Source organism: Botryllus schlosseri, chromosome 2 (assembly GCF_051294905.1).
Source record: "Botryllus schlosseri isolate E-star chromosome 2, Bs_hap1, whole genome shotgun sequence".
Classification (NCBI taxonomy): domain Eukaryota; kingdom Metazoa; phylum Chordata; class Ascidiacea; order Stolidobranchia; family Styelidae; genus Botryllus; species Botryllus schlosseri.
The window spans coordinates 29,890,664-29,904,540 of NC_137237.1; the positions used below are offsets into that span (position 1 = coordinate 29,890,664).

Sequence of the window (13,877 nt, forward strand, 5' to 3'; positions counted from 1 at the left end):
GTAATTTAATTCAAAACGAATTGGCAAGTAAATAATGGCGGCGTAAAAAATGAAACGAACGAAATTACCTGTAGTGCAAAGTAGTGCCAATGAATGAAACCATGAGAACAGTCAGTAATCAGAAGGTTTCATCGTCTGATGATGATAATCCCTCTGGCGTTTTCTTTTCAACAACCTGCAGAAATAAAATGAAAATGACGATTATTAGCTAAGACATTCGTACTGCGAAAATGGCAGAGGTAGCGAGTAACGAATGACTCCAACATTTTTTTCACCGATACTTACTAAAATGGATTTGATTCTGGACTATTTCCACTCAAGTTTTCAAGTTTTTATTATTATATTTTTTAATATTATATGACTAGAGAACTGACTTCAATCGCCACTTCTACTTGATTATCAAGATCAACGCTGACTACTTCAGCAATCTTTGAAAACAGCCACTAACACAAAATGAATTCTTGACTAAAATTTCGTCACATTCTGTCAAAAATGATCAATTCAACAATCCAAACGAATCAGTTATTTGGCAGCTAGTTGGAGAGATATATACTAAGTCTAGAAAGTGGAATGATACTCTGCCTGGAAAGCTGAAGACCTAACAATATTGTGTACAGAGAACAAAACATTTGAGTGGTGGCACTGGTATAGACATTAACAAATTATTAGAATTGACAGCAAGATAACCAGCAAGACATTAAAATGAGAATTAGTGCAGTTCCTTAGGCTGTAGTGATACTCAGCCAGTAATTGACCTAGCAGAGAGCAAAATGTTGTAAATAAAGCGAGCGAAACCTCCGACAAATGATACGATAAAACATTAGAATCGACAGTCTTACTAGAAGCAGAATAACAATCATGAGGGGTTGGAGAACAGAAGCCCGGGAAGTGACCATCAGAAATTACTGCATACTGGCCGAACAAATCCATGACCACTAACAAATGGTCTTTTAATAGTCAATATTGATACCAAATGACACCACCCCTATTTCACCGCAACATTTAGCAAATACAGCGCTGGAGTCAACCTTATATAAGCGCTAGCCAAACACCCATTAGTTTTTCCACCTACTACTTCGCGCTTCGCGGATGGAAATACGCATTAAAGCGAACGGACGCGACTTGTCACACTCCTGCTATTTCTGCTCCTTTTTTCTCTTCATTTCTCTCCTCTGTCGCTTCCGCTTGAGGAGAGAGACAGTCGGCCGCGTTTACGGATCGTGAATTCCCGGCTTAATGGTGATTCTTCCTCCAATGGTCAGCACCTTGAAAATTGAGAACAATGTTGTTGCAAAATGCATGACAATTTGAAAGTTACATCATTCTAATTATTCCAGTTATGGCCGTGAATCGTTACAAGTGCGGTAACCATAAGAATTATTACTATACTTCAACTACAAATACAATATATTGTATAAAATAATTACCAATTCTTTTACGTTGATCGAGTCCCAAATAGCTGAAATATGTCAAAGAATTTGCTAAAATTTTTTGTATAATTTGACAGATTCCAAAATTTCTCAAAGTGCACCTTTCAAAAATTTGATATCAAGACTCCCAACATTTTACAATTCGAAGTTGGATGGCTTAACCAATACAAGCGAACAGTTTGTATCGCAATTGACAATTATGTAGAGAACGCTGCGAGACATGTGAGTAGGCCTACCCTAAAACGTTTCTCTGACATGGACATTAGGGATCTTAAAAATGACTTTTTTTCTCAAATCGTTCTGGCTACTTGATAAAATTGTTAGGTTACCTAATTCAAGCCTACACACCAAATTTGGTTCAATTCCAAACAGTAGCCGCATTGCTACAGGAAAAGAAAGTTTCTATTTATTATTTTAAAAATAAATAGAAAAAATTGAAAAATTTTCTGTTCACCCCATGAAAGTGTTAGGTTATGTATAGAAACGATGTTCATCAAATTTGGTTCGATTCAAACAAGTGGAAGCGGAGTTATTGCCATCGAAAAATTTGGATTTGAATAAAATAGTATTTACAGTGGGCACCACTATAATAAATAATTAAAGAATTGTGTCACGCTGTCATACTGTTTTACGCAACTGTTATTATACACTGCATTGTTGCTGTGTTCTGGCTCCATTGATGTTATTTCTAAATTCGACATTAATACGTCATAATTCTCAATCTGGTTTTGAATTAAACTGTGTTTTGCTTCCTTTATCGTGCCGGTAGCTCTTTAATTGGCACGCGAAAAGTTCTTCGGGTTTCAATAACGTTCATCATGAAGGTACTTTTGAAAGCAGTATTAAAATTTTGTACCACCAACCAGTTATTTAATTACTATTTATCTTTAAAGTAAATGTTCATTGCATGAAGCAGGGTTGTAAGACTCGAGTCACGATTTTCTGTTGACTCGACTTGACTCGGGTCATCTTCTCAAAGTACGGAAATGACTCGACTCATTGCGCATGACTTGAGACTCAGACGGCCAAGACCGACATTTCACGGTTATTTCAAAGAATAGTACAGCAAATCGCTATTGGGATTTCGTCTATCGATACTGGTAAAACTGCTAAAAGTAAGGAAAATTCGTATATTATAAATGCGACCCACTCGATATCACAAAAAAAATATAAAAAGTTGGTTTAACAAGACTTAAATTGGAAACTGAGCAGATAAGACAATGACTTTGACTCTGGCTCGAGTCATAACACCATAACTCGGACTTGGACCTCTGCTCGCTGACTTGGACTCGGACTTGACCCGGTGGTGAATTGAAAATGACTCCAGTCAAAACTATAAAAGTGAGATTGACTTGCGAATCGGAGCCTTGTGACTTGGTTACAACCCTGGCATGACGCCTCAATAATTACATGAGTGGGGTGACTAGACAAAGAACACAGTCACATTTGCAGCATATCATGAATGTCTCTTACTATATGTGATCTTGTTCAAATGGAGGTTGATGAAAGCGTATTTCCCATTCTTTCCGACTCTGCTATAACTACACCAGACTGGGAACCTTCTTCAGGATGCTTCTTGCTGAATGACCAATATTGTCGCCGTCAACGGTACGAGTGCAAATGTCTGATACGTCAATATAGGAACAGAATTAGTTGACTGTTCATGACCGTCCACGTTCAGAGTTGCATCTCAAAGATGCTAAAATAAGCCTAAATATAATCCAAGCAATACGATCGTCCACTTTGACTGACTGAATTTCTAAAAATAATAAACATAACACCTTGATAGCTTCCACATCTTACGTTTATATATACCGTCTGCTATCGGCACAACAAAGTATTTAAAAATAACAAAACAGATTCAACATATCACATATCTTGCAAAGGCTTTTGCTTTCATTCAATATGTCATCAAACTTCTTTAAATCCTCCTTTGTGGTGAGTGGCTTTGGAATTATTCTAGGATCAATTCCGATATCGTTTTATGATATACAATCTATGGCGGGATAAAAGTTTTGGATAAGTTCTGAAACAAACACAATTTTCCACACAAAAGTCAATTGCCACACGAAATGTTAAATACTACGGTCCCATTTTACAAGGTATGGCGAGGTAACGTAGTGGTACGTTCCATTATAGCTAAACACCAATGAATTGCGGGCTCGAGCCTGACACGTCGACTCCATAATTCCTACCGAAGTGTTGGCTCCTCCTCGCCATCTGATCCGCATAGCCATGTCTTAAAAAGCCTAGGAGTGGGCCGTGCTATAAGTGGGCAGATGGTTGCCGATGAACTCGGCACTTGGTGAATTCGGCCCACGGGAAATTTTGTAATGAAGTGTATTAACAGCTATTAATATGAATTATTAAACTAATAATAGTATTATCAAGTGATTCGTCAATCTTGTAAGGAGGTCAGGGCATCCGTAGATCATGCAGTCACGGCGTGATCAGATCACGGATTGCATAGCCGCGGGAAATAACGCAGCGCTCATATACCGACCACGCGCGGTCTGCTTGGAATCGATGGCGTGAGTGACGGGCCTGTGTCGTGTAAGTTTTGAGAAGATGGATCTTGGCGTTGTATGTGAGATCGAAACCGTGGAAGATCAAGCGGCGCTTCTTCGTTTATCGATCACGACAAGCCAGTGTTCCTCATCAACAAATGTTTCGCATGATCACGTCAAAATAAATTATTTTCTGCCTTTGGAGAGACGATTCCACTCTGGGGTTAGGGTGTCTCGATAACAGGGTTGAAGGATCCCAAGATTACCAGATCTACCGCGAGCCACGACACGTTTAAATTTCCTTTTTGATACTGTTCATTCATATTAAATGCATTTCTAATGCGAAGGTGTTCTAGTGACAATTCCTCCAAGGGCCGAGTTCACCAAGTGAAGAGCGTCGCGTTATTTCCCGCGATTACACAATCTGTGATCTAATCACGCATTGACTGTGTGATCTACGCATGCCCTGACCCCCGTACAACATTGACAACCACTCAAAGTGCCAAGTTCACCGGCAAACATTCCAGTAACCAGTCATGGTGACCGGTACCGCTATTCCGGCCAAATTCACCAAGTGCCGAGTTTGTGCGGTCGAATTCACTAAGTGCCGAGTTCACTGGTAATCGGGCAGATACGGAATGATAATAAGAACCGGCCTGGTGTAAAATGACCAGTGTAGTCGAACCACCACCATGAACACCACAAACAAACAAACAAACATCTAACATGGAAAAGAAATTACCTTTACAGCCTTCGACAAACACAGTTACCATTGAAACCAGCAATCTAGGTCTTATTCGAAAGCAGAATAACAACTGTTTTAGCGGACATATCAAATCAAATGTTGGAAACTTCATGTAAATTAGCCCAAAATATTATCTTACTATGACCATATTCTATCAATACGGTCTGGCTAGCCAAATTCTCTGGGCCAACATAAATACAAGCTGCGTTTGGTTACAACGATTAATAATCTTGTCACTGGATTCGAGGTATAATTGCACTCAAATATCAAATTTTGCTCCATTAATCAACATCAAGTTGAAAATGTCCATTCTTGCACCAACTTTTATAAAATCACGAATCAGTGTTCTACAGGTATGTATCTATATTGACTTATATACCTAGAAAATTCAAGCATAAATATTACCGTATGATATGCCGTAGGTATATAGGTACCGGTAATTCAGATGTTTGAAGCGACTTGGACAACTAGATAATTATAGTGGTCTAATTTCACTAAATTAGAGCGAAATGCCAGCAATATAATTGTAATCTAATTCGGAAAAAAAGGTTTAGCTCTAATTCTAACCTGGAAAAGCTGAAACTTTTCTATAGTTGTCTACACCTGTTTTGCAGAAAGTCAAACAGCTCTAGGCGTCATATACTACAGGCAATTCGAAATACCCCATAAGCTATATGCTACTGCGTATATACCTTTAACCCGCTACCTCAGTCAGTCACCATTCCTATATATTTACGGCATTTACCATACAGAAAGAGCGAACTATGCCTGGGTGCGACCTGTTGCGCGTCAAATCTTTGTCCGGCGCGATGACGTAAAATTTGAATCGCCGAAATATTCTAGAAGTCACGCATCGATAATCATATTCCTGAACGTACAACATCTCACTTATTTAGTTATTCTCTGAATGAAACTGAATGAAACTATTAGCCATACTTGTTGAACAAGCGAGATTACCGAAAGAGCGAATATATATATATAATGAAGATCATATATATCAGAAGAAAACAAAACTGTTCGACCTTAGAGCAACAACACGAATATACAACATCGGTGACATCCTCACGCAATAAAACGAAGGGAGAACATTGTTTTCTAATGGATAGAACGAAGCTACCGCATGAGATCGAACAAAACCGGATAGGAATTCATCGTGATTGAATGTACCGACAAAGTCATCCTTTCTACGTATTTTAGTCATACCCGCGAGAGATAGAAAATTTGCATTATTAGGTTAACTACCGGATATAACGAAGCCTAATGCATGAGATGGGACAACACTGAGTATGAATTTATTCTGATTGAATATAACCACAAGACCATCCTACTACGTATTTTAGACATTCCCTCGACACTTAGAAAATCAGAACCTAATCGAGATGATCCCGGATGATCCTTTTACGGTTTTGTGTTTGCTGGGAATGAATAGGGGAGATGTGGTACCAATGTATCACTGGGGCCGAAAATACTTTGAAAATTCTCTATGATAATTCCATGATTACACTCCGTGAACTTGTCTGCAATTGCATGCTGGCAACATCTTTCCTCACATACAAAAAAATTCGACGTGCGCGAACTATGGGGTCTCTCACAGATGTTTTTTGTTTTGGGGGTGTAAAGTAAATTTATATCAACATAAACATTTTTCTTTGTAACCTTCCACACGAACAAACCAGCAATAATTTTTATTGTGAAGTCGAGAGTTTGTATCAGGCTATGAAATGGAACCTATTATTTTTTCCGTACTTTCCTTGAGTGGATTTTTTTTCGATTCATATACGAAATTGGTAGGGTGGGGACCGATGATACAATAGCCAAATCAAACAAAATAATCAAGCATACTAATCATGAAACAAATGAAACATGACTACGTACAGAAAATCTTTATGTAATAATTGCATATGATGTTTTATCGCTATAACGAGGTATTTGGAAGTCACACCGTCGATTTTCGGACAATATGTATGTACCCTCAAATTTATAAGTCCGAGCCTAAATCGAAACGTGATTTTATGACAACATTTGAGTTAATATTTAATCTATTTTTTGACGGTTGCGGCTGAAAATTCTTCTTCGGCTTGCTGTAGCTCAGATTATAACACTGAGCAAGAAAAGTTGTCACATCTGAGTTTTTTAGGGTATATGTGTCATAGGTCCCCGGATCGTGTGCCATTGGACCCACCGGGTGGGGACCTATGGCACGGGTCGTGTGCCATTGGACCCACCGGGTGGGGACCTATGACACGTTCGAGCAACAAATTTTAAACGTCCATAAATATTTTTCGAAAAGACGGATATTCATGTATATGTGCGCAATAGGTAGAGCTTGTATCAAAGTGCTGAGCCAGCAAAAGATCTGCTGTTTTCGGCGGAACATTTTGGGGCCAGCGATCATTTTCCAATTTTTGATCCATTGATACCACATCTCCCCTACGTAGAATAACCACAATATGGCATTCAATTGATTTCAGCAGTGCCTTTTGATATGTCCCATGATGCTGAATTTTCTATATCAGCAATATTCACAGCCACCACGTAACAGGCAGTTACAGCATTCACATCAGCTCCATTGCAGTATGAAGATTTTGGAACTAGTGAAGTATATGCCCGCTTACCCGTGTGTATGCTTGACGTCATTCATCACGATTCCCCATGATCATTTAATTCAATTTCCTTATTCTATCACTTAATCTCTTTTTTCTTCTTGTTCTCTCGTTTTTCTCGCACGAGTCAAAAAATGCTGACTCAGCATTTTTTCTCGTTACGAGGTTTCAGTTTTGTCCGTTTGCTCTTATTATATGAATTTGGCCCGTTTGCCCATACTATTTCGCATATTTACACTCTGCCAAAAACAGCTTTACATCTTTTGTATGACTGTGGGTGGTATAGGGCCTTCGCACAATACCACTTCTTGCACGTTAGATTGCAACAATACAAGCCCCTTATTCCTTATATCTGCTGCTTTCATGTAAATTACCACATTTCGTTTTTTGCTTTTCTTCGTTAACGTTTTGCTCAAATGAATGAATCTTCTGTTCATCCGTTCAATGCCTGCGGACATTATCTGTCTGGCATTGTTTTCGGTCGTCATGTGGTACAACACCTCGTTACCTTCATATTTACAGTACGGAGGGGGCGTCCCTTTTGTATGTCCATGGGCGGCCGCCAGACCATATTCCGAGGTTATTGCTCTGTCGCACCTTTGCATGACGCTCTGTATTTCGTCCCTTTCCATTTGTTCCCCAGTTTTCTTTTTGAAGAGACCGCAAATATCTTCCCAGGGATGAAACCCGTCCACCGAGTTGTCACAAAGTTCATGGCGGCAATGAGACATCAGCATCTGCTGTATTTTTTCCGGTCGGGGTCTTTTCTGTCGGTACGAACCGCTCTTTTCCTTGGGAATTGTCGCCCAAACATGTGGGTCCTCTTCTCCCGCAGTCATTTCCATCCAATAAGATCGAGGCAATCCATCTGACGTAAATACCTGCATCGTACCTAAATGAATTACCTCTTTTATTTGGAATCCTGCGAGATGATTGAGCCACCTCTGAATCAGGGGTTTTGGGCTTGGATTTTTTGCTTTATCCGTCATTCTTTTGAGGAGCCCAAATACCCCAGTATTATCAGTGATTATTGTAAAGGATAAGGCTCTCAACATTGACTGCCATTTTTCAACCGAATCCTTTAAGGCTTTCAATTCCTTTGTACACGGATCATAAGCTTTTGCCGTTGGAGTCGCCCACTTCTGACTGTAATAAGCAATTGGGTAAACCTTTTCGAAAGGTGGTTTACACCCCTTTTCCGTCTGAAAAATGATTGATCCAAACCCAATATCTGAAGCGTCTGTTTCCACAAAAATGGGAAGATTTGGGTCCAGATGGTACAAAACCTTAGCATCATCGAGGGCTGCTTGTGCTGTTTTGAAATCCTGCAGTAATTCGTTGGTCCATAGCACAGGCGTCGCTCGTCCTTGTGTCGCAGGAACCTTACCTGTCAGCGCATCAAATTTGGCCAGCTTCAAACTTAGCTCAGGAATATGTTCCGAGATATAGCGAAGGGCACCGATCCACCCCCGCAGCTCGTATACATTATGGGGTGGTGAGAGTTCTCGTAAAGCCCTTATTATTTCGGGCTGAACCTCTATTTCTTTCCCCGTCAAGGTTGCCCCCAAAAGGTTCACCCTTCGTTTTCCAATGAAACATTTATTGATGCTAACCGTTAGTTTCATTTTGGCAAGCTGTTCAAATACCATGTGTAGCAGCAGTAAGTGGTCTTCTACAGTTTTTGTGCTGAGAAAAATATCGTCTATGTAGGCCTCCATAGGCGTTGCATTTTCCTCATCTGTCCTGCCAACTTGCTTCATGTGTTGTTGGTGTTTTTCCGTGATAGGTTTCACCACGCATTCCTGCATATTCGCGCTCCAAAGGGCTACAGCTGTTTTAAGCCCCATCGGCATTTTACGCCATCTTACATGCATCCCTTTGATGGCTATACCCACATATTGTTTAGATCTTTCCGTTACGTCCATGTGGAAATAGGCTTTTTTCAAATCTAGGAGGGAAAGCACTTCTCTGCCTTGGGCGAGCTGCTTTACGTCTGGTACAAGAGGCGGAGGTACTTCTATTGATTTTATGGCCGCATTAAGAGGTTGAAGGTTCTGTACCACCCTTCATGCTTGCTTCCATCCGTCTTCTTGTTTCTGTCTTTCATTCATTTTCTGAGGGACAACAAAGATAGCCAATTTCCATTCGGCAAAACCTCGTTCGATAACGCCCAAGTCCAGGAAGTTGTCTACTGCTTCTTTCAATGCTTTCGCCTGGCCCTCCCCCTTCAAATTATAAGGCCCAGACACAAATGGTTTCGTCGAAGGATCCTTAAGCTCGATGTCGCATTTGTACTTCATGGTTTGTAGAGCGCCAAGGTGGCCCCGTAGGTCCTCGAGTTCAGACGCAAACGGTGCGTAAATGGCTTTCCAGACATCATCAGCGATAATGGTATTTTCTGGAGTCGTCAGATCAGGAGGTTTGTATGGGAGTTTGGCCAGCGCTACCGATTGTGCGCAGAGATTTTCGAGCTCCGTCTTGACGCGCGGGTGAGTGTCCTTCTGTAAAACATACGTAGTAACTGGCCCAGCCATAGGCTGGTTTGAGATTCGTGATGACCGAGTTGTCGGTGTTGGTGGAGAGAGAGTGAGGTCCTTCGATGTAGGCCTCTGATCTCGGCGCGTGCCCGCACCTACCGTCACGCCGACGGATTCCATTTCCGCCGGGAACCCTTTTTCTGGGGAGACGTGCATCTTAAAATCCCCAGACTCCTTGTCGAACATGTCCGGACGAGTATCCAGTTGACCGGCAATTGCTGCTTCATTTGAACCTTTTGGGAAAGTATTCATTACTGTGGCTGTCGTCATGCATCTATGGGCCGATTCATCAAGGTTATTCGGACAAGTGCATCCACGAAGGCACTTAGGACCAGTTTTCTCGTGCAGATGCATTTTCGCCAGCGGACATTCCACTCTGGATGTCAGCTGTAACAGTCGCTATGCATCTATGGGCCGGATTTCTATCATTATCCGGACAAGTGCATCCGCGAGAGTTTTCGGGACCAGTTTTCTCGTGCAGGTCCATCTTTACGCCTGCGGGGATTCCACGCTCGACGTCTTCATTAACGGTGTCAGCAGGCATTCCTGTCTCAACACCAATAGTTTCCCATGGGTTATGTGTGACGTTAGTTGTTAATTTCAACTCGTCGCTCGCACCAGTGGTTTTTTCCATCTCGGTACTCGCGCCAGCGGCAATTTTCCGCTCCACGCTACCTTGGTTTGCAGCATCCATCAACCCATCGTCGGTTACAGTGTAGCTAATACTGCTTCCGACTTTGGTTCCGTTCCTTTGATCACCCTGATTCTCATCAAGTAGTGATACTAATGACAACTCCTCATTTGCGTTAGACGGGGTTTTGAATTCCGTGGTTATGCCCGGTAATTGTTGGACTTCCTCAATCCATTTCAGCCCTATGATATTAAGTGGGACTCCTGATCCGGTCACAAATGGAACGGACAACCCATCAATATTAATCTCAACGAAGGAGTCCACTTGGGACGAGCCCCCTATTCCAGTCAATTCCATGTCTATTGGTTGACGTTCTTCCCAGCTTTGTGGGTATTTAGTAACAACGACCTTTTTCATTATCAAATTGGGGATGCTCCCCGTGTCAGCTAGGAATTTCGTGCCAGTTGCTGTATCAATCAAATACAACAATTGGCCTCCAAACAATTCCGTAAAGTCGGGCTGTAGAGGGTCATCCGGCATATCAAGAAATGTAAATAAGGGTAAAGAAGAGTTATGTACAGTTTTTATATGTTTAAGTATTAAATTGTCTGGGAGCTGATTCACCGGATCAATCAGCACCCCAAGGCGTTTTTTGAAAGTCGTACACCTTGATTTAGTTCCTCGTCCGTCCAATATGAAGCATCATATCGACGCGGGCGATCATGATATTGAGGTTTCGCCCAGGCCACTTGGGTATTTCCCCCAGATGGACGTGCAGGTGGTCCATGAGGACCCCATTGATCCCTATCTCGATTTTTTGGCCTGGTATCATAATAGGCTTCGCACAAAGCGGTTCTTTGTGTAAACGAGGGAGAACCTTGAGAAGCAAGATATCGGTCAAGACCTTCAATTGTAAGTATGTTATTTCTTGCAAGGAACGGTTTCCAGTTTCGTTCAGCAGACTCTTTAACATGAGGGGGTACAGGTCGTGCTCGCCCACGAATTACCCACCCTAATTCCTCATCTTTGGCAAGGACCTTATCGTTTAGCCACAGTATGAATTTAGCCACGCAATTTCGGGATTGATGTCCTGGTGCCTTACAGTAATAACAGACGGACAGGGATTGTCCCTGGGTGGGATTTAGATACAAACCTAGAGGAGCGAAAATATTTGGATTTCCAAGAAAATTGTATCGCTCACCTTGACTATAAGCAATGTTGCGGGCTTCCTGGCTGCTGGACGGCGTAATTTGTGAGCTGTCTGCACCCATCCCGGAGTCTTGCGTATTCGCCATTCGCGGACTTCGGTTCGAGGTTCCCGGTCCTGGGCTAGCACGTGGAGATCATGTTATTCTCGTTGGCTGTCCGTTAGGTCTCGTTGATGCCGTACGCCCATTCTGTTGTTGTACTGGCCTGGCCCTCGAGCCTTGTCCTCGCCTACCAGGTCCATTACCGTTCACGATGCGGGTAGGGGATCGATTGGTGCGCACTGTACGTTGAAGGTTACGACGTGGTTGCGGTTCCTGGCCTGCATTGGCAAGCTGACGCGGTGAGATCCCCCTAGATGGCCCAGGAGATGTTGCCCCCCCCCCAAAGTTATTCATTGGTTGCAGGGGCGAGGGTGATTGTACCACCGGCGGTGGTGTTACGCCAGGTGAAGGAGGGGTGTTGAGCTGACTGTCCTCGCTACCATGAGTGGGATAACTCTGCATTATTTGCCCTGCAGGTTGAACATTATAAATGTGTACTGGCGGCAAGGACGGTTTTGTATCACGCCCTTCCTTTGTTTCCTGATACCTGGGGCGCGTCTCTTGTTCGTCCAGAAACTCGGAGCTCCAAACAAGTTGTAGTTCCTCCGCAACATCCCGCCATCTTTTCTCCTCTTCTCATCCTCGTAACATCAATCTAAGCGCTTCTGGTAGTCGCTGTCGTAGATTTCGGAAAAGACGTAATTCGTCAGGATTATTTTTAATTTTACTATCCATGTCTATTTCCAGTTGCTTCAAAGCGCTATTCAGGAGAGGTAGCGGCTCATCCTCCCAGCGATAATTTCTGCGGAAATCCCCAATGATCTTTTCGTCATTTACCAAACCCTGGGGATTGGATAAGGAAAGAGATCGCATCACCGATTCCCACTCTGCTTCCCCCGAATTGGTATTAAAAAATTTCCCAGCTGGGTAGCCTGTTTGTGTCGACCAGCAGCCCTCAATTTCTTCTGTAATGCATTAGCCAAAATAACATCAGTTTCATCTATATCCTACGACGCATTTTCTCGAGTGGGATGTTATAGGAAGCAAGACGAATCATTGTAAAAGTGTTGAAACTTAATTACATATGTAATTCCATCACTAAAGTTGATCACGCATAGGTACGTGCTACGCTCCCGCAAACAGATTCACGCGAAGTTGGTATAGAACTGCGCTAGTTTTAAAGGTGTTACATCATGAAATGTCTGACGAAATTTGGTATGGTGCATTGTTATTATGTCCTACAACCGCGTATCAACGTTCAAGGTGAGAATTTAATGTTTAGCGTGCTAATTCTGTTATTAAAATTGACTATGTATGGGTATATGCTATGTTCACGAAAAACAGATATGCGTAAAAGTTGGTATTCGACTGCGATAGTTTCAAAGGTGTTCCATCATTACATGTGTGATGAAATTTAGCATGGTGAATTGCCATAATGTCCTATAACTACGTATCAAGTTTCGAGTTGGGATTCAATGTTAAGCATGGTAATTCCGTTATTAAAGTTGGCTATGTATGGGTAGGCTACGTGCTATACGCTCCCACAAAACATATGTACGCAAAAAGTCGATGTAGAGCCGCGTTAGTTTTAAAGTTGTTCCATCATGAAATGTGTGATGGGATTTGGTATGGTGCATTGTTATAATCTCCTATAACCGCGTACCAACTTTCAAGGTGGGAATTCAATGTTTAACACGGTAATTCTGCTATTAAAATTGACTATGTATAGGTATATGCTATGTTCACGCAAAACAGATATGCGTAAAAGTCGGTATTCGACTGCGTTAGTTTTAAAGGTGTTCCATCATTAGATGTGTGATGAAATTTAGCATGGTGCATTGCCATAATGTTCTACAACTACGTATCAAGTTTCGAGTTGGGATTCAATGTTAAGCATGGTAATTCCGTTGTTAAAGTTAACTATGTATAGGTACGTGCTATACGCCCCCACGCAAAACAGATGTACGCAAAAAGTCGATGTAGAACCGCGTTAGTTTTAAAGTTGTTCCATTATGAAATGCGCGAGGAAATTTGGTATGCTGCATAATCACAATGTCCTACAACTACGTACCAAGTTTCAAGGTGAGGAGTCACATATTAGCATGATAATTCTGTTATTAAATCTGACTATGTATATGTACACGCTGCCGAAAACAGATTCAGGCAAAAGTTGC

General features: G+C 41.8%; 1 protein-coding gene and 1 long non-coding RNA gene across 3 annotated transcripts in view; both read right to left on the reverse strand.

Moving 5' to 3' along the window:
* Positions 1-1,062, reverse strand: part of LOC145457855 (uncharacterized) — a 383,081-nt gene extending 382,019 nt beyond the window's left edge. Inside the window, exon 1 of the long non-coding RNA XR_013920988.1 lies at positions 69-1,062. This is a non-coding gene — a long non-coding RNA (uncharacterized LOC145457855). The remainder of the gene's footprint in view (positions 1-68) is intronic.
* LOC145457620 (putative ATP-dependent RNA helicase DDX17) overlaps positions 1-13,877 on the reverse strand; it is a 169,169-nt gene that overhangs the window by 141,017 nt on the left and 14,275 nt on the right. The gene's annotated exons all lie outside the window — the stretch shown is intronic.